The 24936-nt window shown below is 43.8% G+C and overlaps 1 protein-coding gene across 1 annotated transcript in view; it reads left to right on the forward strand.

Moving 5' to 3' along the window:
• Positions 1 to 13033: 13033 nt before the first annotated feature.
• Positions 13034 to 24936, forward strand: part of lrrn2 (leucine rich repeat neuronal 2) — a 45398-nt gene continuing 33495 nt past the window's right edge. Inside the window, exon 1 of the mRNA XM_036530433.1 lies at positions 13034 to 13429. The gene's annotated coding sequence lies outside the window, so the exon portion shown is untranslated. The remainder of the gene's footprint in view (positions 13430 to 24936) is intronic.

Raw genomic sequence — 24936 nt, forward strand, 5'->3', positions numbered from 1 at the left:
GTGGCAGAACATATATTAGATTTTAATATGAATTATGGAATTTATCCCTTTTTTCCTCCGAAGTCTGGACTCTTCAGAGTTTTTGGCAGTTCTCTGGCTTCAATGACAATTAAACACTGGGAGGAAAAAAAATCTACAGAAAAAGAGAGGGAAGGCCAGGGTTCTCTGAAATGAGTGAGCGGGGATTATCTTTGTAAGGCCCAAATTGAGACCTGGGATTATGTCACCTTCTCACGGATAAATGCATTATTCATGCCTCCCCAAGCACAGAGTCGAGAGGGCTCCCTGCTTTCTTTCACCTCTCGCTCTTTCCCTCCGCATCGGATGGGCCTGGATATCTCGTTTCGACTTTTCTCACAGCAGATCTCTGCACTGCAACACCCCCCTTCCGAAAGTGAGCATTATCTTTCTGGAACATTTCAACAGTTCTTAAGCCTCTGCTCCCTTTCCCCCACGCCCTTATCTTTTAGGATGGTCTCACTTCTGCAGACTCACTTCTCTGGTTTATTTATTTCTTGCTGGGGAAAGTTTTTAGCTTGACAGGAGGGATCAAAGCAGGAACCCAGATGCACTTTTTGATTAGAAGCAACCAGGTGAGGACCATCAGAAAAAAGAAGACTGACCTCTCCAGGAGCTGAACTGTAGAATCACCAAGCCCTTCTGAAAAATTTAAAAAACAGTTTTTATTTTGTAGCATTCTCTATGTGCATGAAACATGCATTAGTTTTGATAATTTACTTTTCCAAAAAATCTCTTTTAACTACCACGACAGCCTGTCAGTTCCAAAACCATAAAAAGTTAGGATATAATTACATTTCCATCAGCGTGGCAACCATACTTATATATACGAAATTATGCAACTGTGATGCAATTACCTGTGCCTGTGCACGTTGTCCTTCAGATCGGAATACAGTTATCATACGGTATCATTGTATATGTTGATTGGAGAGTGGATCTTGGATGCTGAAGTGGGTGATTCACTGACCTGAAGCAGTTTTTTACTGTGCATGGGCTACCACAAGTCACTGATTGACAGCATGGTACCTCCACCCATTGTGGGGCGGATGAGGTCTCACTTTCCCGTCACTGACCACGCATCTCCGGTGGCGCTTGTGAACTCCTTGCCCTGCTTCCTCTGCGTCCATCTAGCTCCACCCCTTCGGCCTTTCCAAATCCGTTGGCATGGGTTGACTCACTGACATTTCACAGAGCCGAATCCTTTTCAGGGGAAAAAAAGCACACTGATGGCCTTTACAATTAGATCATCTTAGACAGCACCGAGGAGTTGATGACATACCACGTCCTCTGCAATCACCACCCCCCCCCCTCACCCCAAAGCCCCCCGAGTTTGTGTCACTCAGCTGATGCAATGCTATGTCTTTCTGAGCCCTTCTGCTGGGACCATGGTCAGCCCCACATCTGCGGGCGTGTTTCCCATTTTCAGACAAGGATACGGTGTGCTGGTTGCATGGGAATTAATGTGTCTGCCTGTGTTGTACTAATACTTTTTTGTGAGCACTTTTTATTCACTTTTTTTGTATTTTTATTTATTTTTTCATTGTTCACATTTCACAGGTTCACTTGAAAACAGGTATTCCATATATGACATGTGCGTGTGTGTGTGCGTGTGCGTGTGCGTGTGCGTGTGCGTGTGCGTGTGGTGGGGGGCTTAGAGTATAACACAATCAAATACAGAACAAGTTGAGAAAAACTAAAATTATTTAAAAAACTATACAGAAACAATGGACTTGGTAAATTAAAATACCAGAACAGACATCAAAAACAATAGCATTCATTGATCAATATGACTGATTTTCATAAAAAAAGTTAGTTATCCTGACTTAATTTACTCTTCTTCTCTAGAAGTAACATGTGAAAAAAAGTTGTACAAACAAATAGATTAGTAGTCATAGATAATAAAGTAAGGAAAAACTATTGTGTTATTATTTAGCTTCAAACACCGAGTGTCCACCAGTCAGGTGCTTCTTGTATGGTCTTAAATTACTGACCCTTTGTTTTCACAGTGTACCACGACAACAAAAAACACCTTTTACACTTGCTTTTATTGACCTCTTGATCTGAATAAAGATGCAGCTTGCTTCATCTAGAGCTCTGTGCGAAACTGACAGCACCAGGACCAGGGCCACTACAGAGAGGTTGTCTCGGGCCGTTCGGAACTGAACTCCATGCATTTTTGATTTTGATCCATTGCAGATTCTTACAGTATGACAGGAAAATGCATTCATGTTGAACTGAACTCAAGGCACTCGAGAAGGGCACCAAACTGCGGTGTCCTGAAGTGACATTTCTGCTTTCATTTAGCTGCCTGCCTTGTGTGTCACTCATGAATCATTTCAGAAAGCACAGTGCCTTCCATAGACAGAAAAAACACTGTGTCACTGGCTTCTGTTTCTAGCGCACATAACTGACGAAACATCTACCTAACACGCAGGCAAAGGAAAGCCACCACATATGAGGAGTGTATGCATTCCTCTATCATATCACCTGTGCATTCTGCGGCAAGTAAATGGCAAACTAAGCTCAGCTGAAAAGCTGCAATATGAATTAATTTTCATGTGCACTTTACTATCTGAAACAAAGCAAAACTGAAAAAAAGTTGAGAGTCAACCAGACATGAATCAATTGCCGGTGAACTTGGTGTGAAAGTGCCCTTTGTCTATGATTTCACTTTGTTTACACATATTTTTAGCAGCTCCATATTTCCAAAGTTGAAAGAGGATTATCGAAAAAAAAAGAGCGCTCTGAAAATAAAGCAATCATTCCACATGCTTCTTATAAATAACTCGAAAAAAAAAGAAAAGAGGAAAAATGTATCCTGTGGACATAATTCATCTTCAAACAGTCAGGGAGTCATTTGAAATTCTGATTTGTTTCTATATTTAGAGAAGGCAAGCAAGTGCCAATCCATGGCGGGATCCACGGTGTTAGCGCCTTGTTTGTGCTTTCCAATATCGGCCCCCTTTTTCGCGTCACACTCAGAGACCCCGTCTCTGTTCTGCGTACAGCACGGCAGCCTTCTTTCATGTACCTGCGTTTTCCCTGTCCCTCACTGTAGTCATCCTCTGTAATGGACACAGGGCCAACGCAGCAGGTGTGTTCTTCAGACGCACACCACTTTGGATTTGGTAAATTCTGTGCGTTTACTTCACAGACTGAAATCGCAACAAACTCCCTCTGAACATTTTGCTTCGTGTGCTGGCACCACCTTGACATCATAACAATGCCTCCCAAATTATCAGTCTGAGTACTAAAGGAGGAATTACACAATCGCCTTTGCAATTTCTTCACCATTTCCAATAAATAGCCATCAGAATATGTATTTCTGAGTATGGTTCCATCACAGTGTTGTAACACTGAGCAAAGAATAGTACAAAAAACTAGCTCTATAAAAAAAATTGCTAGTTATTGCTGTGTGTGGCATCATCTCTGTTCCCATGGCAGTTGTTCCTGACATTTGTGGTATTTACAGGAAGGGATTATTGATGGCCTTTTTTCCTTTCTTTTGTTATTGCCATTTCAAGCTTCTTAAGTTGGTTGCAACTGGCAACCGACTGCCACTCTTATTCTAATACTAGTGTCACATCAATCTACTTGTAAATGGAAGACTGAACACACATACCTGCTCGGACATGAAGGCACCCACCCATCCACCGACACACACACAAAGGCACACACACAAGACAAGGAAGAGGGCTTAATTGAAGTCGATATCACAGGTTCATAAATGTGTATGAGATGCCAGTAAATAACCTATTTGTCTCCATCATAGAACGATAGCTGAGGGAACAGTTAGTGAGTCAACAGTTGTAAGTCATTACAGAAAGAAAATAAAATGATAATGGTGATTGCACAAGCATTTGATTATGCCTTCAAAAACAATGCACCTGGGAGTCAATTGTATCTTCAGCGGTTAGCGAATTCACTAGTTAATGATCTAATGACTAGTTGAGCCACAGTGGCTGGCATCCTTTGCATTTCAAGAATTCATTTAGAAGAGTTGTTACATAAATGGCACAGCAGATGCAACACATAACGATGAGTAAATACGTCAGTTAAAGACTACATCCCTCGAAAAAGCTTTTCAGATATTTCAGCCGACAGCAGACGCCAGCTCTCTCGTACTGTGGATCTGAACGTGATGTGAATCAGAACGGGGGGAAGTCAGGAATAATTTGTTTAGCCGTCTCCCTTGGGGGGAAGTGACATGGGACACGGGAAATGGGTGCAGATCACAGCCCCACAGGGAGAAACCCAAAGACACTGGGGTAGGTAGCTGCCCACAATATGGCACAGACCATCATTTCAAGTAACATGCAGCTGGGAATGAAGGGTGGAAAAAAGGTGTACATCCACCCAACAGGGTGCAAGTCAGAGCCACCTCAGCTGAAATCGTGGCCAAATAAGCGGCTGGGAGGGTATGTGTGTGTGTGTGTGTGTGTGTGTGTGTGTGTTGTTTTCTGCGTGGGTCAGGCAGAGAAGAATCCTGTGTCTTGTGAAGCAGCAGAATGAATGTGTGGCACATGGTAATAACCAGGGTGTCGTGAAGGGTAAATGCCATACAGAAACCTGTAAGAAAAAGAACCCACAGAAACCACCAGCCATGGGTGAGAATGTTTTGTTCGTCTCTTGTTATGCTTTATGCCTGAGGTGGTCCAAAGCCTTGTTGTAAGGCTGATGGTGGGCAGAAATCCTGCTCTGTGCTACAGAGAAAGGAATAGCTTTGAATCAGGGTTCCTTATGTCATTTTACACCAGGGAGTGGGTGTCATTGTTGTCTTTGTATTCTGGCATTGCATTTTTCATATTCTGAAAGAACAAGCTTTGCCTGAAAAAAAAAAAAAAAACTGAACCAGCAGTTTGGAACCTTGACCAAAATAATAATTAATATTGGGTGATATGTTTTGGATTTCAAACTTCAGGTGGAGGCATGCAAAATGTCCTGCAGATACTGGACTTAGACTGTGCAAGAAAGTTGTCTATATGTTCCATTCAAAATTCCTAAAACTTTATATACTGCTGTGCTTTTCTTTTTCATTTATGTGGTGAGTGTCTGTTCAAGTTTTGCAGAGAAAACTATATATGTATATATGTTTTCACACATACACACACACACACACACACACACACAGAGAGAGAGAGAGAGAGACAGATTTTACCTTCAAGTTCAAATGGGAGGATGTAAATATTTCACCCTATACAGCAAATATTGCACTGATTTACATGTCAGCCTTCAATATTTTGCCGCCGTAGGAGTGCACAAGCAGATGTCAGCCCCCGTTTTCTTTACAATCTCCTTACAGTGTTTTGGCAGCTCCTTCAGCTCCTAAAATACATGTAAAAACAACAGAGGGAAAGCTGCTCTGCCTTATCTCTTCCACCCTCTCACAAGGAGACAAAGAGACGGGCGAGGACGTGACACAGTTCAGACCGAGCTAATGTAATTAACAGGGCTCACTGGGTCCCTCTGGCAAGGAGTGAGCAATCTCATGCAGCATTAATTCAGATGACCAGAGAAACAAGTTTCTCAAGCGCTCCTGACCGAGTTGTGGGGGGCTGAGTGAAACTTGTCGACAGAGGACACATCCGTATAGTTACGTGGGGATGACTTTTGTACAACCAGCAAGATGTCAACATTTTTGTCCTGAATCACTGCTATCCCAAGGATGTGTGAGGCATGGATAAAATAGCTACTATAACACTTGGGCTTAGGGCTAAGGAATGTCAGTCTTTTTCATGAATATATTTTTGGTGATTTTCAAATGACATTTAATTCAACTGCAACATAGCCTTTTTTTGTTCCTCTATTGACTACAATGGTTTATGCAGTCCTGTCAGGACTATCTAGCGGATCAAGACTAAAGGTAGGGGTTTGTGAGTGGAGTGGTTAGGAGGAGAGGGTAGAGGTGAACGGTCCACTCTCTGTGCTGTTTTCCAGGTCTTCATAGGGAGCTGCAGCTCTTTGCAAGTCCTTCGGTGTGCATTACCCCATGGTGAGTTGCATCTCCGTACTGCTTTAATCCGTTTGACACCTCTTGACCCTTGTTGGGCAATGACATTTGGGAGAAGCGCTGTTGAACCCTGGAAGAGGCAGCCTGTATGGATCACTGTGTATATTCCACCCCCCACCCACCCACCATTCCTCACTCCTTCGCAGTGCCGTGCTCCCATCCTCCTCCTCCTCCTCTTCCTCCTCTCTGCCTCCTTGTGTCCTGCCTTCCACATGACTGGCTTCCTGCTTGAAGAACCGCAAGATGGTTATGGGTCAACAGACTCTCACCCACAAAAAAGGGCAGCTCCAGCGATGTCCAGCACTGCCGCAGGCAGAGACAGGAGAGGAACGAGGCGAGAGGGAGCGAGAGCATTCTGTTCTTGGTCACACCACTGGATTGCAGCGGTCAAACTTCACTGAGCCAATAGGGGTTGACTGAAGTGAATTGGTGCGGGCGGACAGGACCAATGTTCTAACACTTAGTTAGAACATTGGTTCTAACTAACAATAACAATAACAATAGTTCGACAGAGACTTCAGAGAGGATTTAAGGTGTTGACTTTTTTTGGTGAACTGTAAAACATGATACATTTATGTTGGGAAAAGAATAATGCTGTTAATAACTTATTTTATGCCAACACAAGTAAAAACATCCTATTATACTACACTGCTATATGACTGACATGTAGAATTTGTATATTGACACTGTAAATAGCAATCTGATGGTCACAAAAAAAGTTCATAAAATAGAAATGTATTGGAAAATCATAAATGTCCACTCACCTTAAAGGACGTGTTTGATTTCTATGGCCAATGCGAGATTTATGGTCACTTTTTCTATTAAAAAATGGCTTCTTGTCCCCAGTGCCATCCTGATGACTTTCCATTTATGGAAGGTAGCATCACAGAAGATGCCTTGATTAACTTTCACTTTCACGTATACCACCGGAATTCAAATAGGTCTTGGTTTGCTGTCAGAATATGAATACAAGTCTGAGGTGCACCAATTTCAGGCCCCTCACGGATTGGTGGATTAACAATAACAACAAAAAAAAAAAATGTGGCAAACCATTTCTAGGCAGGGAGTACTGTAGACCATACTCCTCACAGCAGGTGATGAGTTACATTTGAGATCTTCCAATAAATCCATAAAAAAGATGTGGATGCAGAAAACTCTCCCGCAGGCCCCACATTGCCCAGTACTGGTTCTCCACTGTTTACATGTGATGTTTTTGAGTCAGAAAACTATGTAGATCTTTGATAATACAATTTGGATAATTTTTCATGCAAGGTATATAGATATTTGTGATTGCAAACCAATTGATTAGTTTAGCTCATAATTTGAACTAGCTGCACAGGTTTGGAAGGCGCCACAGAGGCATTGTGCTAGGTTATGAATATGAAAGAGTATGCACCAATTCAATTTGGCTGTGATTCCTCTATATGTTTGTTTCGGTAGTAGTTAGCTGACTTTTCAATGTGCAAAGTGCAAGGCCATGCTGCACGATGGGAACTTTGGTCAAAACGGAATCTACTGAGCAGCAGATGTGGTTAAATTTAACCAAACATATTCCACACTGCTAGCTTTGCACCTAAGAGAGGTACCAGAGGGTAATAGGCTAGAATTCATATGCCATATCGATATTCATATTCATATTAAGGGCTCTTAAGCATGTTTACAATAGGCCTTGATTGGAAGTTTCCAAATTAGGTTGTTGCAACGTATAATAATAATAATAATAATAATAATAATAATAATAACAGTCATGATTATAGATCCTGGGGGCCAGGAAGCAATTAAATGTTAACAAACCTCCATGCAGCTGAACTATCAGTAGAAGTGGTCACCAGAATCAATTGCTCTTTCATGAGTAACATTGACACTTGGGGGGGGCTCTGGTGAAAGCACTGCTAAATGGTACACAGAGGACCACTCCCATGAGGAAAACAGGGAGGCTTATGTAATCAAAAACTACCTTCTAATGTGGTGAGCTCAAAACAAGTTCCATTTCCACAGCATGAGTCCTAAAGGAAAGTAAAGCAATATCGCACTAAATGCTATGAACTAAGAGCCCGAACAAGAGAGCAGGGGAAAGAGAAATCAAACAATAGAATGTAAGGACTCACAAAGAATGCTGTAATGTTAATATAAATGTAATTTACAATAAATGTTATTTATTTAGGAATAGTACAAAAAGTTTTCTTCCTTGTGATAATCCTTTTACTTGTGATTCAATATTTGGATTTAAATATTATTATGCAATTACCAAATTAAATATTTTCCATATAGCAAAAGCACAAAATTTAATGCATGTCTAAAAGAGATACAGTAACAAGAACAAAGGGAAGCAAGAGCAGTTTCTTTATTTGGACTTATGACTGTTAATCATAACATACATATTGACATAAATTACATTTAACTGAAGAAATTAATTAATTAATTAAAATAAAAAAGTCATAATTTTTGGAGTGCCTCCCATAATGTAATAAACCAGTTACATATTACACTTGTGCCAAATTTCCAAATGCAGTATATAAATAAGGATTCAGGATTCAGACAACTGGAATACAGCCTGACATCGGTATATAGATCTTTGATCCCGTGCAGTCCTCTGATCTGCCAGTCATGGAGCCTACCAATGGGGGTAAATCTCCTATTGGTGCCTTTGGCATCACTCACTTTCGATCAAATCAAGTGTGCGTGGAAAGATGCTCTCCGATCTGATTGGAAGGTTGGGGTCTCAATGAGCAGACAGCCCTACTAACCCTCTCGCACGCATGGTCACACTGGTGTGATTAGCTGTTTTGCGCGTGTTTAGAACTCTAGATTGGAAAATTCTAGCTAACGTTAGCTTTGAGGAAACAATGATTTAACGTTACAAAGTATAGCAAATGCGGTGGTGAAAACTATGAGAAGCTTAATAACGCTAATGAAAACATCACTAACCATGTAACGTAACATGCACGCTATATACCATTAAATAAGTCACGTACCAAAGGGTTAACAAACACGGAGGAGTTCATCTAAGGACGGGAATGTGGGGCTTCGTCTGTGGGTGGAACTATCATCCATTAGCAGTAACCCACTGATTTTAACTGTCTTTTGATTTCTTCAAACAAACTGGGCATAACACATAGTAGTGCCAATGTAATTAGGTTCATGAAGCCTCACTAAACTGGTTCAGATTTTCCAACAATGTGTATTCATCAATATGTGGAGTATTACTAGTGGTTAGCTGATTTTAACCAGCCTTCTCATTTGTTCAAGTCATTGAATAACAGCAAATGGTAACTGCACCCATTATTGGATTTTCTGAAACCTCACTAGTCCTCAGTCACAGCAGACAGATATGTTTAAAGTGGTCAGGATTCCCCAGAATAATGACTGGCCACTCACTCTGCATGACTGCATTCAAATGATGGTGAGGACCTTGAATAAATGAACACAATCAATGAGAGGAGACTTAGGGAGAGATTCGGTCGACCTGGAATGTGCTCAGCATTAAGTGGTTTTTTTTTTTTTTTTTTTGCTTCCTTGTCAACACATGCACAACACGATGAGCTCTGTGGTCACTTAAATTCGAGAAACGTGTTGTATAAACTTCAAAATAAAATTGACACTCCTTATTAAGTGTAACGGTATGGCAGAGCAGAAGTCCTGCTGAAACTACGATAAATGAAAGAAAAGAACAGAAGGAGCCTCACGGAACACAAAGTCGACCAGCAAGGTTTCACTGGGAGGAAGTTTCGGTTTTTAAACTTTGCCGGTGCATCGCATCAATGCGGAATAAGAATCAATGGTCCCCAGCACTTGTTTTCATAAGGGAAAAAAATACTTTGGCGAGATCAATCTCGGACAGAAGGGTTTTGTCTTTCTCCCTTTTCTTTTGCAGCTGGCCATCATTGACAGCGGGCATGTCGGGAAAAGGCCACTGGTTGTCCTTTACCCTGAAGAGACACTCTGGAGGGAGAGGCGCTGGGTTCCTCTTTCATCTCGGTCTCAGAGCCGAAGTGAATTTCCCCTGCCCTCCTCTAACTTGTACCTCTGCAGTTAAAAAAAAAAAAAAAAAAAAAGAAAAAAAAACAAGGAGCACTATCCATCACAATGCACTCTCTTCTGCCGCGGCGGTTTTGATATACGAGCCCTGTGTTCTCCTGCGTTGCCCTGCCACCCTTTACCCGAAAATTTCTAAATCAAATGTCAACAAAAGAGAGCGGACTCAAAAGCTCCGGCTGTCCGGGACTGTCTCGTGTGTGCGGAGCCCAGCGGGGAGAGCGAGGGCCTCATTACAGCCGCTCCGGAGTGTGATGCACGCAGATCTGCAGCCCGCTCCTAGGGAGGGGGCCGTGGCGACTGAACCACAGCGTGGGGTACGGAGTGTCAGAGCCGGGGCATCTCCACTGCACGCACACCCACGCGCACACGCACCACCGCCTATGCTGTCTCGCACCCACACACGCATCATCGCTTATGCTGTCTAGCGCACACGCGCTTCATTGCTTACACGCACACACATACAACATGTAGGGTCTCATATAGACATTGCCGTGCTTGTAGTTTGTCTCTCTTTCTCACACACACAAACACATGCACATGTCATTGCTTACAAATGCACAAGCACAATCGCTTTCATATACATGTATACTATCACTCAGAAAGTCATACATACAAACACACACACACATTTTTAGTCACACATACAGATATTGCCATACATTCAGTCACACACATGTATCATTATCACACATCTTTGCTCGCTCAGTCTCAAACATCATTATTACAGACAACATCACACATATGTATCACACACATCATACATATGTATCACACATACCATTATCACACATTGTGCACACACACTTGCTCACATGCAAAACACACACACAACACACAGACAATTACACATAAAATGTATACATACATTCTTGTTTACACAGTCATACACACAGATAATCCAGCCCTCAGCTCTTCTCTCTCTCTGACACACATATCGCACACACACACGTTCACACATTGCACATATGGCCACGCACACATCATCATCACAGCAGTCACCACACATCATTGCACACACAAACTGCATAAACACATCACCGCTTGTACAGTCAGACAAAGTAAGACATGCAGGTACAGTGGAGAAGTAGACATCAATCATGCAGGCAAATAAATTCTCCTTCTTGGACACATCTTCATACAGTCAGATTCAGGGTCAATCACACATGACACATATTGAAGCAGACAGAGCCACATACAATGAGACATGGTCAATCAGACATACTCAATAATACACAGCCACATACAGTGACACATGGTCAATCAGACATAACCACATACAATGACACATGGTCAGTCAGACATATTCAAGCAGACACCCACACACCCTCTCGAGTCAACCAAACAGTAGAATCGGACTCACAGACCTTCATAAACAAACACAAAGTGCCTCTGTCATCTTCAAAGGACATTGTCTTGATCTTGCAGATATCTGTCTCTTTTCTATGTGTCCATGTATGACTCAGACACTCATAGCTGTGCTCCGTTATCCCACAGCATGTTTGGATAAAGGGAAAATATGCGTAATCACACATTAGAATCAGAAAACGTGCTTGGCAGGTATCTGCAGCTCAGATAATGACCCCAATCGACACTCCTTGCGATTGAATTCCTGCAGCCTCGCTGTACTGCTTGTGGTCACAATCGGCAGGTTTGACAAAATCCAAACTATAATACCCCCCCCCCCCCCCGAGCAACAGAACTGCAGTGAAGTCTGTGTGGTGTCACTCCTCGAATGATAATAGGCCTCTTTTGAGCGTGCTAACAAGGCCCCCCAATGCAAAAGCGCTGATGGGCTAGGTTAAGTGCTGCACTCAGCACAGGGCCCTGGCTCCGCCATCCAATTTCCACGCCATCCTTCTCAAGCACTCCTCGGAAGAGCGGGCGCTCAGCAACCACGGTCTCTCCATCTCTCGCCAGGTCTGATGGGCTTCAAGGTCCCTTATTGTCAATGTGTCCTGACGTTCAGAAAGTTTGACAGAGTCGGGTCGGCAATTGCCAAAAATGCTAATGATAAGCTATCGCTAATTATTATTGATTTGCTTAGCAGACACCCTTACCCAGGGCAACTTATAAACATTTATACAGCCGGATATTTGCTGAAGCACTTCAGGGTCAAGTTCTTTGATGAAGGGTACGCCACCAGCACCCTGGATGGGGTTTTAACTATACTACACACTATTTCCTTCTTCACACTATTTCCTTCCCCGTCCCTCTTAGTTTGAATGTGAAGACATGGCAATGTCATCAGTAAAAAACTCTTTATTGATCTCACAGCTGGACACGTGTGGCAGACTTGCCGTTGGCGGAATACTGTCTGGCAAAGCTTGTGATATTGACAGATGGAACCGCTTTCACCCTGGGCCCAGGAATCAGATGCACACACACACACACCATCATTAACGCTGGCCAAGTGACCAAGCAGGCTCTCTCCCAGGACCACTCGGGTTGGCTGTCTGGCCCCTTTGGTGGCCTGTGCTCTTTTGTTCATGGTTGCCGGGGCATTCTGTCGCACACCCTCCCCTCGGCGTGTGCGACCTGTGTAAATGTATGTCACACAGCAGTGCCCCTTCCTGCCAGCTGACAGAGGAGGTAGGGGGTTGGGGGTTTGGGGGGTTGGGTGGGGGTGTGGAAACGAAGTGAGGGAATCGGAGAGCTCATTTTAATCCACTGCTTTGCCTCTGCACAGTGCCGCTGAGAAAACAAGCGACAATTACAGCCCTCTTTTGTGGCGAGAACTGACTGAAGGGGAAATAGCAGGTTTCGCATAGCCATCTGACTGAGAGAGGGAGCAGGGGGAGAGGAATGAATGAGAGGGAAGCGGGGGACAGAGAAAGGGAGAGAGAGAGAGAGATAGAGAGAGAGAGAGAGAGAGAGAGGGAGACTGAAAAAGAGGGGGGAGGTGGGGACATTGAACGAAAGAGGGGGAGGGAGGAGACAAGTCTGGGAGGGAGAAAAATCTCGGCTGAATTCTTCTCCACTCCGTCTCTCCTGCTCAAGCGCGGTAGCCGCTGACAGCAACAGCAGAGCACAGAGAGAGAGAACGAGAGCGAGAGAGAGAGAGAGAGAGAGAGAGAGAGAGAGAGAGAGAGAAAGCAAGAGAGAGAGGGAGAGGGAGAGAGAGGCATCACGCATTCAGCCATCCTTTGTAAGTCATCTACACAGTGTCAGAAATAAGGGGACATTTTTGGGAGGGGTGAAGGGGTCTGGGAAATGTACTGACGTGAGGAAAAGGCAAGCTGACTGAATAACAACAACAACAACAACAACAACAACAACAAAATACCGACAGGAGAAGAAGACATTAAGAAGAGAAGAAGGAGCAAAGAACCCCAGGATGCATGTGTAGCCATTCCTCTTCTCACGGTAAGGAAGTTTATCTGTTTTTTCCCTCTCTGAATCGGCATGCACAGCTGCAACGTGAGGCTGTTTGTTCCTCGTGAATGTGGTGGCGTTGAGGGCAGTGGGAAACACAACAAACGTCAGACGCATCGCGAGGGGACCAAAACCGTGGAACAAAACTCTAAAACATTAAAAAAAAAAAAAAATAGAAAGGCAAAATGACACTAAGCTTCGGCACCGTCATTTTTAGCCGATTCTGTTCCACAGGCGTGTGGCATGACAAGGATTCTGCAGTTAAAAGCTCGTCCCTCAACCAAATAGCAATCGATCGCTGTTGAGGCGTTTATTGACAACCGTTTAACTCCGGTTTAAGTTCCGCCAGTCACTTTGTCTGGGTTTAGCAGCTGTCACAGGTAGCCCTGAAAACATTACGCATGCGAGAACACTTCGGTGTGCGGTACAGCAGCGCTCATTTCCCGCACACCTTTCGTGCGTTGTCACAATCCCCCTGCCTGTGTGTGTTAAAATGACCTATTGAAATACACGGTGGTGGCCAACTGACTGCGTGCGCGTGTGTGTGCGTGCACGCGGCAGAGTCAGAGAACATGCAGGGGAATGCATCTGTCATTCCAGTGAGGCGCTCGGCGAAGAACGCTCGCCCCCCTGTTGCTATCTTGCTTTGCCCGCGGGCTTTGCCCACGTCACCTGCCTTTTGCGCTGGTGCGGGGGGCACCCTGCGAAACCCTGTCCCCTCCTGCTCGCGGCCGCGCTTCAGAAGCGCACTTCTTATCACCCTCGACAACAAGGTTCCATCTCTCTGCATGCAGTGGGAGGGGTGTGGGTGTACTGTTAAAGGCACTAGATCCAGAACACGCATGTGAGAATATACGCTTCTCTCACGTAGGCGTTGTGCGCTGTATCAGTTGCGATGCTGCATGTGTGTGTGTGTGTGTGTGTGTGTGTGTGTGTGTAGTGCTAGAACTGCGTAGGAAATGTGTACATCTGTGTGTGTGTGTGTGTGTACACAGAGATGGACTGTGTAGAACAGCCATGTATGTCTGTGTATGTGTGTGTTTGTGTAACATGCAGGAGAGTAGTTAGTGTGTATGTAAACATGTTTATGCCCCTGTGTGTGTTAAATGGGTGTTGTATCAGAGTGACATTATGTAAGAGTAGCTATAAAAAATGTACCCTTGGCACAAGTAACATTTCACACAGTTATGTGCTCATCCATTAGCACCTGTTTGGACTAAGTTAACTGGTATTTCTAGAGTGAGGATTTCCAAAGTCAAAACAACTGTGACATGTTTAGAGTGAATCACTGCACTATTAAGAGAATAAATCAATACAATTTTATCACCAGCAATGACATTGCATGTCTTTCTGTTGAGCAAGCATGAAGTGCATTAGACTTCAATGCAATTTAATGCACTTACCTCAGCCTGACAAGTTTCAAAATCATCATGTGTACAGTGTTCAGATATGTCTCCAAATGTATGGACACAGAAACCAAAGAACCATGCTGCCAAACAAATTCAACAAATGGATCAAACTGCAAGAATGTGAAACAAATCCACTGGCATAGAAGTTAAAGAAACCAAATCCAGGCAGGCATCGCTCAAGCCAAGAAATGGACCAGAAAGTGGCAAAGATTGTTTTGTTGAGTATTTTGGCATGAAGTCTTTCCATATCCATTCAGAGTATCCACTGCACAATTGCAGAAATCATTTCATATTGTCAACACCCCCTCCCCCCCCCAAATATTAGCAGACTATAAACTGGCTACCTTTTCTAGAAATATGTTTCATTTCCATTGTACACTGTCCACTACCTACAGTGACAGATTGAGGATGCTCGACACTGAGAAGATCTCTCCTCAGACTGATAAATTATTGCTGCGCTGAAATGCTTGACTTTTCTCTGTTGGTTAGTCTCCACACCCCCACCCCTCCCCCAATCCACGACAGTGTCTTTACACACTGTCCCAAAATCTGAGAAATCTCATCCATCACCCTGACTCTCCATCAGGGGAGCCCATCTGGCTCTGGAACTCATTGGTGGAGATTTATTTGTTGTACGCCACCCCTTCTTCAAATGTTTGTGCAGCGGGCGTCCTGGCGCGCCCACCCTGTGGCCTTGTCAGTCCCTGAGAGCCGCCTCCCTGTTTCTCAGGATGTCACAAGACAGAGAAGTGGTGAATCTTGCACGCTTTCACCTGTGTTTGGCACTAAAGAGATCCTTCATTCTATATTAAATAAAGGAAATGGGTTGACTCCAATGCTCAGTATGATAAGATGAGGGTTTGACGCACAGAACCCTATCAGTCATTGCCTGTCAATCGTATCCTTCCATTTCTGCACTAACGGCGCACAGCAATGATGGGGAATGCTTAGCTTTTTCATATTCTCATTCGCATGAGAATATATCAAAGGGAATCGATGAACAAACAATCTTGTTTTCATTGAGAGGTTTGCTTTTAAAACCACTCTTCAGAGTTCTGGCAAGGTTTACAAACAACATGCCTTAGACTGGATTAAGTCTAGTTAATGTGCAAAGGATGCCGCCCCTGTTCCACATCACGAATGATGAAAATTAAATACCTGTTCAGATCTCTTGAAAATTGATGCTGTCGACCATATACAGCAAATCACTTGTGTCAGATGTTCATTTCATTAAGGTGCAATTCCGTTTTCCCAACTTACAAGTAGTAAAAACAATTTGGCCTGTGACCTTCTGACTTGACCAATGAAGTTCAAGATTAATTAACACCTTGCAATCTGTCATTTTTCCAATGAGAGAGGCCCTTCCTGATGCAATTAGAAGCACAGCTGTCCTGGACGCTGTGGCAATGGCGCTTAGCAAACCGAGGCGCATGGACCCAGGGACGAGAGAGCGGCCATCGCACAGATGACGGGCTGAGCTTAAACATCCGCCAAGGGATGCGCTGCAGGCCCTGCTGCCTCTCTCAAAATAGACAAACGTGCATTTGTAAGCGGTAGACTATGGCAGACCTCATAAACTAAGGTCAAGGGTCACCCTGGGTACAGAGGCAGCCGGCGAAGTCACGAAAGCTATTGAGTCATAATGCCCCCGGTTTGCTTTCGGCCCAGCCTCATTGCGTATTCCTAAAATGCCCTGATTGCGTTTCTTTTTTTTTTTCGCATGGCATTCGTGCACCCAGGGTGGGTGCCTGAGGATGTGAGATGTTCACGTTTGCGCACAAACATCTGTTACACCATCCCAGTGTGTTAGATCCGCTAACAAGGCTTGGCCATGACAGAGCAGATGCCGGGAGAGATTAGACAGAATAAAGGACTCTCTCCTCCCCATCCTCCGTACTGATGAAGACATTCGTTACAGACAAATATATTGGATTATTAAGCAGCGAGTTAGTCTGTGAGACACAGATGTGTCTGGCACGCTGAATCTTTCATAGGCCTCGCTGGGAGAAGTGCAACGTCAGCACCACACAAGGGCCAGACACAAAGTGAACCGCGCCTCAATTTTGTATGGACCTGTTGTGTTGTGCTGTTTTCCACCAAAACTGCACGGTCATTATCACAGGTGACCAGGCAGTATTTGGGAGCAGCTTCACAGATCACAAGCTTGCTGTTCCAAAGATACTGTACCAGCACTGTCCTTACCAGCTCTGGCCAGTGAACTACTGTACAAATAAGGGAGGCAAAGAACATACATTATTTATTATTATATATATTATTATACATACAAATTTGATTGTTATCTGGAACTTGTGTGTGCACTGCTCTACACACTCAACAACAAATGTGCCAGTTTAAATGAGGATTGGACATCAATAGTCCATTCTTTTTTGCGTGATTCCAACTCACGTATTAGCTCATTTTGAGCACCTCATACAAAATCACTTTCATTACACAGGCAATTAAGATAAAAAAAAAATTAAAGATTAAAAAAATATTTGCAAGTTCTTTGGTGTGATCGAGATTATCAAACATCTCTTAGATATACTGAAGTTTATATATGCCTATATAAACTCTCAAATGTGTTAATCAGAAAAAACAGGATCGGAACTGGTGTTGTGTTAAAGCTGAGTCCTCTGCCCGCTCTCCAGTTAAATTTCTCTGGCCTCTTAACCTCTGCGACTGACAGTTTCATCATTTCACATTGGGTTTAGCAGAGCTGCACAGAGTTCCCTTGGGTATCAAAATCCCTTTTAACTCCCAACTCTAACGTTGGGAAACATTAGGAAATATCAGGTTGAGCAAAAAGCCAAACCTGACATGGTATCAGACCTAATGAGCAAACAGGCAAAGAGAAATAGGCAAAAAACTGAGTGAGCAAGGTCAATTACGCAGAGATGGGCGACCATACTTAGATGGTGAATGTGCAGGCCCTGCCTGTGTAGATTAGTAAAGGGCTAACAATTCCGGTCAGAGTAACATGTGCCAGCTCTTCCAGTGACCCACCTGTGATTGCTATTATCTGTACTGAGGCCAGGCCAGGCACCAGTCGGCAGTTCTTCCTTCCGGAATTGGTCATCACTCAGAGAGCCACGCGCCAAGGCTGAACGGGCACAGGCCGAAGGGTCAGAGCTCATGCAGAGGGGGAGGAGGGGAAGGTGGTCTCCCACAAAGGGCCGAGCGACCTTTCGGGGAGTCTGATTCAATTCGGGGACAAAAAACATCTGTCAGACGTGAGAAAAGTGGACACTGTCATGTGGCCCACCCGCAATGCTGGTGCTGCTGCCTTCTCACATTACCTTGGCAAAGCACTGGAGAAAGACCACAGATGGTTGTTCTTCACTTGTGGATATTGGGGTTTGGGCCTGATTACAGCGCACCCCTCAGAAGTATGTGGAGTGGATGTGGAGAGACGTAACACACAGTCAGGCAATTACAACGAGCAAGCTGTTCCTTTTATGCTCAACCTTATTGCTCTGGATGTTCATGTACCTGATTCCCTTCGTGATATGACCATGAAAAAAAAAATGAAATACCTGCTACATGCCCTCAGGGTTTGCCGGCAAATAGGTAACCGTGTTCAGCTGCCATGCTGCAGAATTTAACATGTTTCACATCCAGGTAGTTGCTTGATAATAAATAAACTTTCAAGCTGAAATTGCCTACATTAATTATAAGCTATGTGTCCATTAAGCTTTTTTATGTGTTGCACTGTGGGACATGTTTTATTTCTTGCCCACAGAAATCCTGCCAACAAACAATGTTGCCGTCCGGTACAGTCCTCCAAGTGACCTTGTTTTTATCGCTCATCTACCTATAAAGTTAATGCGAAAGCTGCACCCATACCTTGGGACTAAAAAAGATCTGACTGTCATTTTAGAATAAGCAGACCTTAGCAAGGAGATGAGGAAAAAAATCCTTTTGAATCGCAATGGCATATTCCAATTACAAACATGTCCGCCAGGAGAAACGGATTTACTTATCTAATGCAATTACTTACCGGACCCGATACAGATTTTTTTTTTTTGTTCCAAATGTGGTTCAAACGAGAAACAGAGGGGAGAACTGAGCAAATTAAAAAAAATCTCTTTCAGGCTTTGTTGTTGTTTGTCAAGTGTCATTCAAAAGCCACACAGATGTATCTGTGATTGCTTGATAATGCCTTCGGTTGCACAAACAGGTCTGAATGTTGTTTTGCGTGAAGAGATTACGCGCTTGTTTTGACCAAGGTGAATGGCAGTTTATCAGCAGAACATAGTTGCGCAGTGGGAGAATATTCTATGTGTAAGGCACACTTTGAAGCTTATGTTTATAGCTAAGATTTCACTGGGGTATTCTGGGTAGGACGCGTGATACAGCAGTGTTTTTCCCACTGTGTGTGTGTCTCAGAACCCCAACGTTTGTGCCAAATGCATGCTGGCACTGAATTCAGAAGCAGTGAGGTGTTCATGAAATATATTTCTACGGGTACATGAGACAATAAAATCAATCATTTTCAAAAGCAGTGCTAAGCCATGAAATGTTTAAGCCCTAGATGGACTCCAATCACACAACCAACCCCCCCCCCCCCCCCCAAGTACTCTTTTCCTCTTGGCACTGGCCCCTCCATGGCCCCACACTGTGAACTAATTTCTTTCTTCTTAATTACTTTCACATGGAAATTAGCTTAGGTCATCCCCATTCCCATACCCTTGTGATTACTATTCATCTCATTCATTCAACAAATGCAATATCAGATCCTCACCACCGGAAGCCCTGCTTGCACATAACACCGGGAAGAGGATGAGGGCATTTATACTTAGTGGGCGGGCGGGGGGGGGAGTAGTTTTGGAACCACATTAAGCAAAGCCACTTCTCTCTCCTCCGAAGCTTCTCAGCTGCCGGCGTGCCTTCCTGCTCGATATCAGGGCAATGATTTTTAGAGCATTTCTCCATCATTAACAAGGTAAATTGATCCAATATGAAACGGCGGTGTCGACCCGCATGCGTCACAGAAAGGCATTATCCCGAAGGGACGCTGGCACGTTTCCCTTCAGACTGACAGAAGCGCACGAGCTGCGCCTCACTGCACCGCATGAGCAACGCAGCACTAAAAGAAATGAGTTGGAAAGACGCACGGCAGTTTCGTCCTGATAGGAGAAAGGCCACTGGAAACGAAATTACAATAATTACAATTTGCAGAAACTGTCCAAAATCATACAGCTGGGAACAATTATCCACAGAGCACTGTTGCCAGATGTACGATAATTGCAGTATTTGTGAAATAATTTCAATTTCTGTAAGGAGAGATTTCAGTTTGTGTAAGGAGAGATTCTTCAACCGACATGACAAAATTGCCTTACGTTTGGAGAACTTTGTATTATTGATCACCAGTAATCACAGACAGAGCTTGTGAAATTATTTTTATACACCTTAGCTGTTTTGAAGGACAGATTAAATTGTTATTGGAATAAAAATAGGTAAGGTATGTAAATAGGTAATTTACCTAATGATTGCCATCATGTATATTTAAAGCGTGCTATTAGGTAAGAAAAGGCTGATTTTCGATTGGAAACTCCAACAAAATGCTTTCCTTGAGCTTTAGTATAGTGTAGAGTCATTTGAGTGCCCTTTAACATGTTTTGGGCAAAGCTAAGAGAGTTAAGCAAGAAACCCATCATGCATGTGCAAAAAATAGGCCTACTCAATTGACAATTCTCTGCCAGTGCACCAGGCTTTCATATTATCTCAATGGACAGCTCCATTTTCATAAAATGTGCCACAGTGCATCATGTTCCATGAGCTGTGCTGAGAAGGCTGCAAATGACTCTGCTTGCATTTGACTGGTAATTTCTGAACAGGCAGCCGTGGCCTTGAGTAATGTCTATCATTGCCCCTTGTGTTCTCCTCTATGCTAAAATTACCATCTTAAATCCTTGGGCATACTGCATCTTCCTCTTACATCTACCCACGACGACTGCAAACAGAACATATTCACCAGTTTGTTTTTTCTTTTGGCGGATCACAAAGATGGATGGACTAGTTACAAACATTGAAAATTGGCACAAGGGAAAAAAGTAGATAAGCATCAGGGCCAAGGGACCAAGAAATGTCTGAACTTTATGGCGGTAGATTCAAGGTTGATACAGCAAGAGAGATGGACCTCTTCCACAGCAGGAACAAAGCTTATGCAATTTGTGCATTGATTTTAACCCCCCCCCCTTCCGAGTTCAAAGTCTTGCCAATTCCTTGTGTAGCTCAAGCGTAACCCTTACATTTCCTCCTATTTCACCAGCAGAGAGAAAACATGCAGTTTGTTACACACATGCCAGACCAAGAAAATGCAATTATGCACACAATGCCACTTAAAACATAATGGCCGTGCTGACATCTGTGAATTGGAGTGCCAGTTGCACTTTAGCTAGTAAGCGGTATCTGTTGTCTCCTGCATTTACCTGGTATTGGGGCGGCATAGGTAAATATACTGTAATAAGATTTGCAGAGTGATGCTGGGTTGATAACATTATTTTGGGGACGTTTATCTCTCTGTAGGGAAACCCTCGTTCTGTGTATAGTATATCCTTGGCTTATAAGTGTATAGTGTATGGTTTGGAGACACGGACGGCATGAGAGACCATTTTGACACATATTCGCCAAAACCTACAGAAGGAGTCAGTTGGCTGAGATTCTATTGCCAAGTGATTTAAATGTGTGGTGGAGTCTGAACTGAACTGAAAAAAAAGTGTCATCGGATTCTGGGCAAAGCGAAGACTTAGCAAGGGCAAGATGGCCGTCACGCAAGACTTTCTGGATCATTAAGTCGCTAACAGCCAGCACAGATGAAGCAGGGCTCCTCAAGCCCTGCGTTCTCCAGGTGGCATCAGAGTTAGAAAGCTTGGTGAGCGGGTCCCGTGGTTTCTCGACGGCGCTGGACGCCGTGGGTGGGTGACAGGTGTCTCTCGATACTCTCCTGATACAGTGTGCAAAGAAGGGGGAGCTCGTGCAGCCAATGCCATGTGATCCAGACTGGTGGCTGTCTGGCAGCTGAAACATGGCAAGTGCATAACAGCTCCCCCTAGAGGCCGGGTGCGTTTAATTAGCGTCACCATCTCCTTCATCACGTCGGGCAATGAATGCCAGCCGTGGGGGGATGAGAGGAAGGGCCGCTATCTAAGCTTGCTGTGGCTGTCACTGAAATACTTTGGGAATAGCAAGTACCAAAACTAGCAGCCTATTCAGAGCTGTGTATTTCTAATATGTGAACAGCTGTAGTCATGCATCACATTTCTATAAAGCCTCAGAAATGTGAAACCTGTTTTAATTAATGTCACCTCACTGCAGTACATATTTAAGCCTCCATGGGGACAGTGGTGATGGTGCCGTTCGATTAAATGTGCATACTTTATTACAGCTCAGCCATTTTGGATTGAAGAAAAAACATGCAAAAAAGGAAACCCTGTTCAGGTGATTTTGTAAACTTTTAATTAAAATACGGCCAGGCTCTTGAGCTATGCATCAGAAGAGCTGGGAATAAAAACAGTCCAATAATGGGAGAAATGTAATATTTCCTCCTGTTGCCAGGCGGGACCGCGATGATGGGTAATGCAGTGATTCAAAAGACATGCCTGACGACGACATCTCCCATTTAACTCTCGCCGTCCTTTATTTCCATTTAATTTAATGCACCGCGCTTTGCTGCAAGCGCCGTATTCTTATCTGATTCATTGAGCCATTTAAACGAGAAATTAAATTATATTCTTCAATACGCTCGTTTCCAAAGAAAAAGTTACGGCGCGGGACCATTTTTTAGAGCCAGACCGTCTCTCCCGTACACTTTCTGATTTACAGCCCGGCCCTGGATATAGAAGTTTAATCGTATCAATTTCTCTCAGGTTTCCATGACTTTCTTTCCTTTTTTTCCCTATCCTCCTCGTTTTCATAAAAACCTCTCGAATGAGAGGTTACATGAGCAGTTAGCATGTGACAGAGGTTCCACACAGGAAGCGGGCCAGTGAGAATGTGGATCCTTCTGCGAAACTCCCGCCCAAATGGTTATCAATTCGCCACTCTGTGACAACGCCAAACACCTTTGCGTAATTGAAACAGAGATAACAGTCTGCTTGGGAAAGTGTGAAAGCTCGAGCATGGGGGAAAGAGAAGCAAAGGCCTCTCTTCCCTCTTCTCCTCTCCTCTCCCATCTCCTCTTCTATTGATCACAAGAGCCATTAACGGAAAGTGCACAGGAATGACGTCAGACACAGTAGCAGTGAAGGATTTATCTGTGAGACACAACAGTAAATTGCACGCATGGACCCTGAAAGACTCGATGCTCTTGCTGTTTAGGTGTGGATGGCCATCAGCATCTGAGGCCTGATCCAGTGCGTTTTACTGCAAACATTATTGCGGTACAGATGAAAGGGCCGAGAGGACGACCGGTTTAATGGCCTCTCGCGTTAAGGGCGTGTTACTATCTGGCAGTAAGTCAGACAAAGACGGTTATGGGCTTTAATCATCTCCATCTGCACATCCGTCACATGGCTGAGTCTGTTCGAGCGCCCCACCAGACTGATACAAGCACTTACTGTTTTCATCAACATTGAATTCACCCTCGAGGGTGGAAAAGCACAATAAAAGAGCTCCCCTGCCACAAATCACATTCACCTAGATCATGATGGTTCATGCTATTTTGACTCATAGATAGGTGTATCTAACTGTCATTTCAGCTCAGTATTTCAGCTTCAGCTTTTTTTTTGTTACTATTAATGGGTTGCGCTCATTTTTTCTTGTGCATGTTAAGCTCTACAAAAGACTACAGAGTGAAAAGAGCCCACAGCATGTCGCGTATCTCCCTTAATTGCACATCATGTCGCCTTCAACTGTTAATACGACGAAGGGTGCTAGCAACATGTGCTGCGCCAAGAAAGCAGCGCATTTTTGGTGTTCTCTCAACCCCACCGCGGAACATTCTAGCGGCACGCTGCTGCTCGGCGCGCTAATGGGACATAAGGTGCCCTCCCCTTACTGGAGGCACTTTTAGAAAAACACAGCGTTCCTTCCAGATGGCAGATCTGTCCCGGCCAGGGCCACAATGGGAATGAGGGCTCCTTTCTGTGTGAAGTGTGCTCTGTGACGCCACTCGCATCTCTGCCACCCCCCCCCGCCAGTTCTGTACCGCTAATGCGGGGGGGGGGCTCTCTTGTCAAGAGCCCTGTTTATTGCAATTTGTTCCCTTTTTACAGCGGCACGGGGATTTTAAGAATGGATGTGGCCTAATGGGGGAAAGTCGCTGAGTAGCCCCAGGGTGCTGCCATTCATATTCATGATGCCCCGGAGTCTTCTTAAGAGGAGCCGCCATGTTAAGCTGCAGAAACCGGCGTCGTACCAGAAAACGAGACCACAAGCTAGTCTTCACCGCCGTGATCAATGGTGGATCAGTTTGGCATCTTTTAGGGGAGGGTTCTCTCTTTTTTTATTATTTTATTTGTGGAAGTACATTTGTTCAGATATAAGTGTCTGTATTAATCTGCTGAGTGACACTGATGTGAATGCATTTACAAGTCGCACTCTTTCTGGCTATTTGGCAAACATTAAGACATCATCATTTTTAATCTTGCAATTGAAAAAATAAATCTCAATGTTGATCACAATTTTATAACATTTTAGCTGAGGAAGTTTCAAAGTAAACAAAATTGTCCCCACAGAGGCCTAATGACGTCATAAAGATCTAAATTAAAGTTTTGTGTGAATATCTTATTGAATAAAACTCTAAAAAAATATTTTTTATTAGTATCTGCCATGGGTGCAGTGCAGTGCTCCAAATATTACAGTAATGTAATGTCATAACACAAAGTATACAAGACTCATCAACTAATAAAAAAGCTATGGTCTTTAATCAATTGTGAAAGCACGTTTTCTTAATGTGAACAATTGACAATTCTGCAAAAAAATCAAATATGACATGAAATGGATGCTCAGCATCCAGGTTACAGTAAAATGTGATGCAGAGTGCATTGAGCAGACCTGAGTCACATTCAGGTTGTAAAGTTAATGTGCAAGGGGGTATTTCATAGAAAACCTGAAGCTCATATGTGCGATTGTCCTTGTTCTTCTGCT

This window comes from Megalops cyprinoides, chromosome 6, assembly GCF_013368585.1.
Source record: "Megalops cyprinoides isolate fMegCyp1 chromosome 6, fMegCyp1.pri, whole genome shotgun sequence".
Classification (NCBI taxonomy): domain Eukaryota; kingdom Metazoa; phylum Chordata; class Actinopteri; order Elopiformes; family Megalopidae; genus Megalops; species Megalops cyprinoides.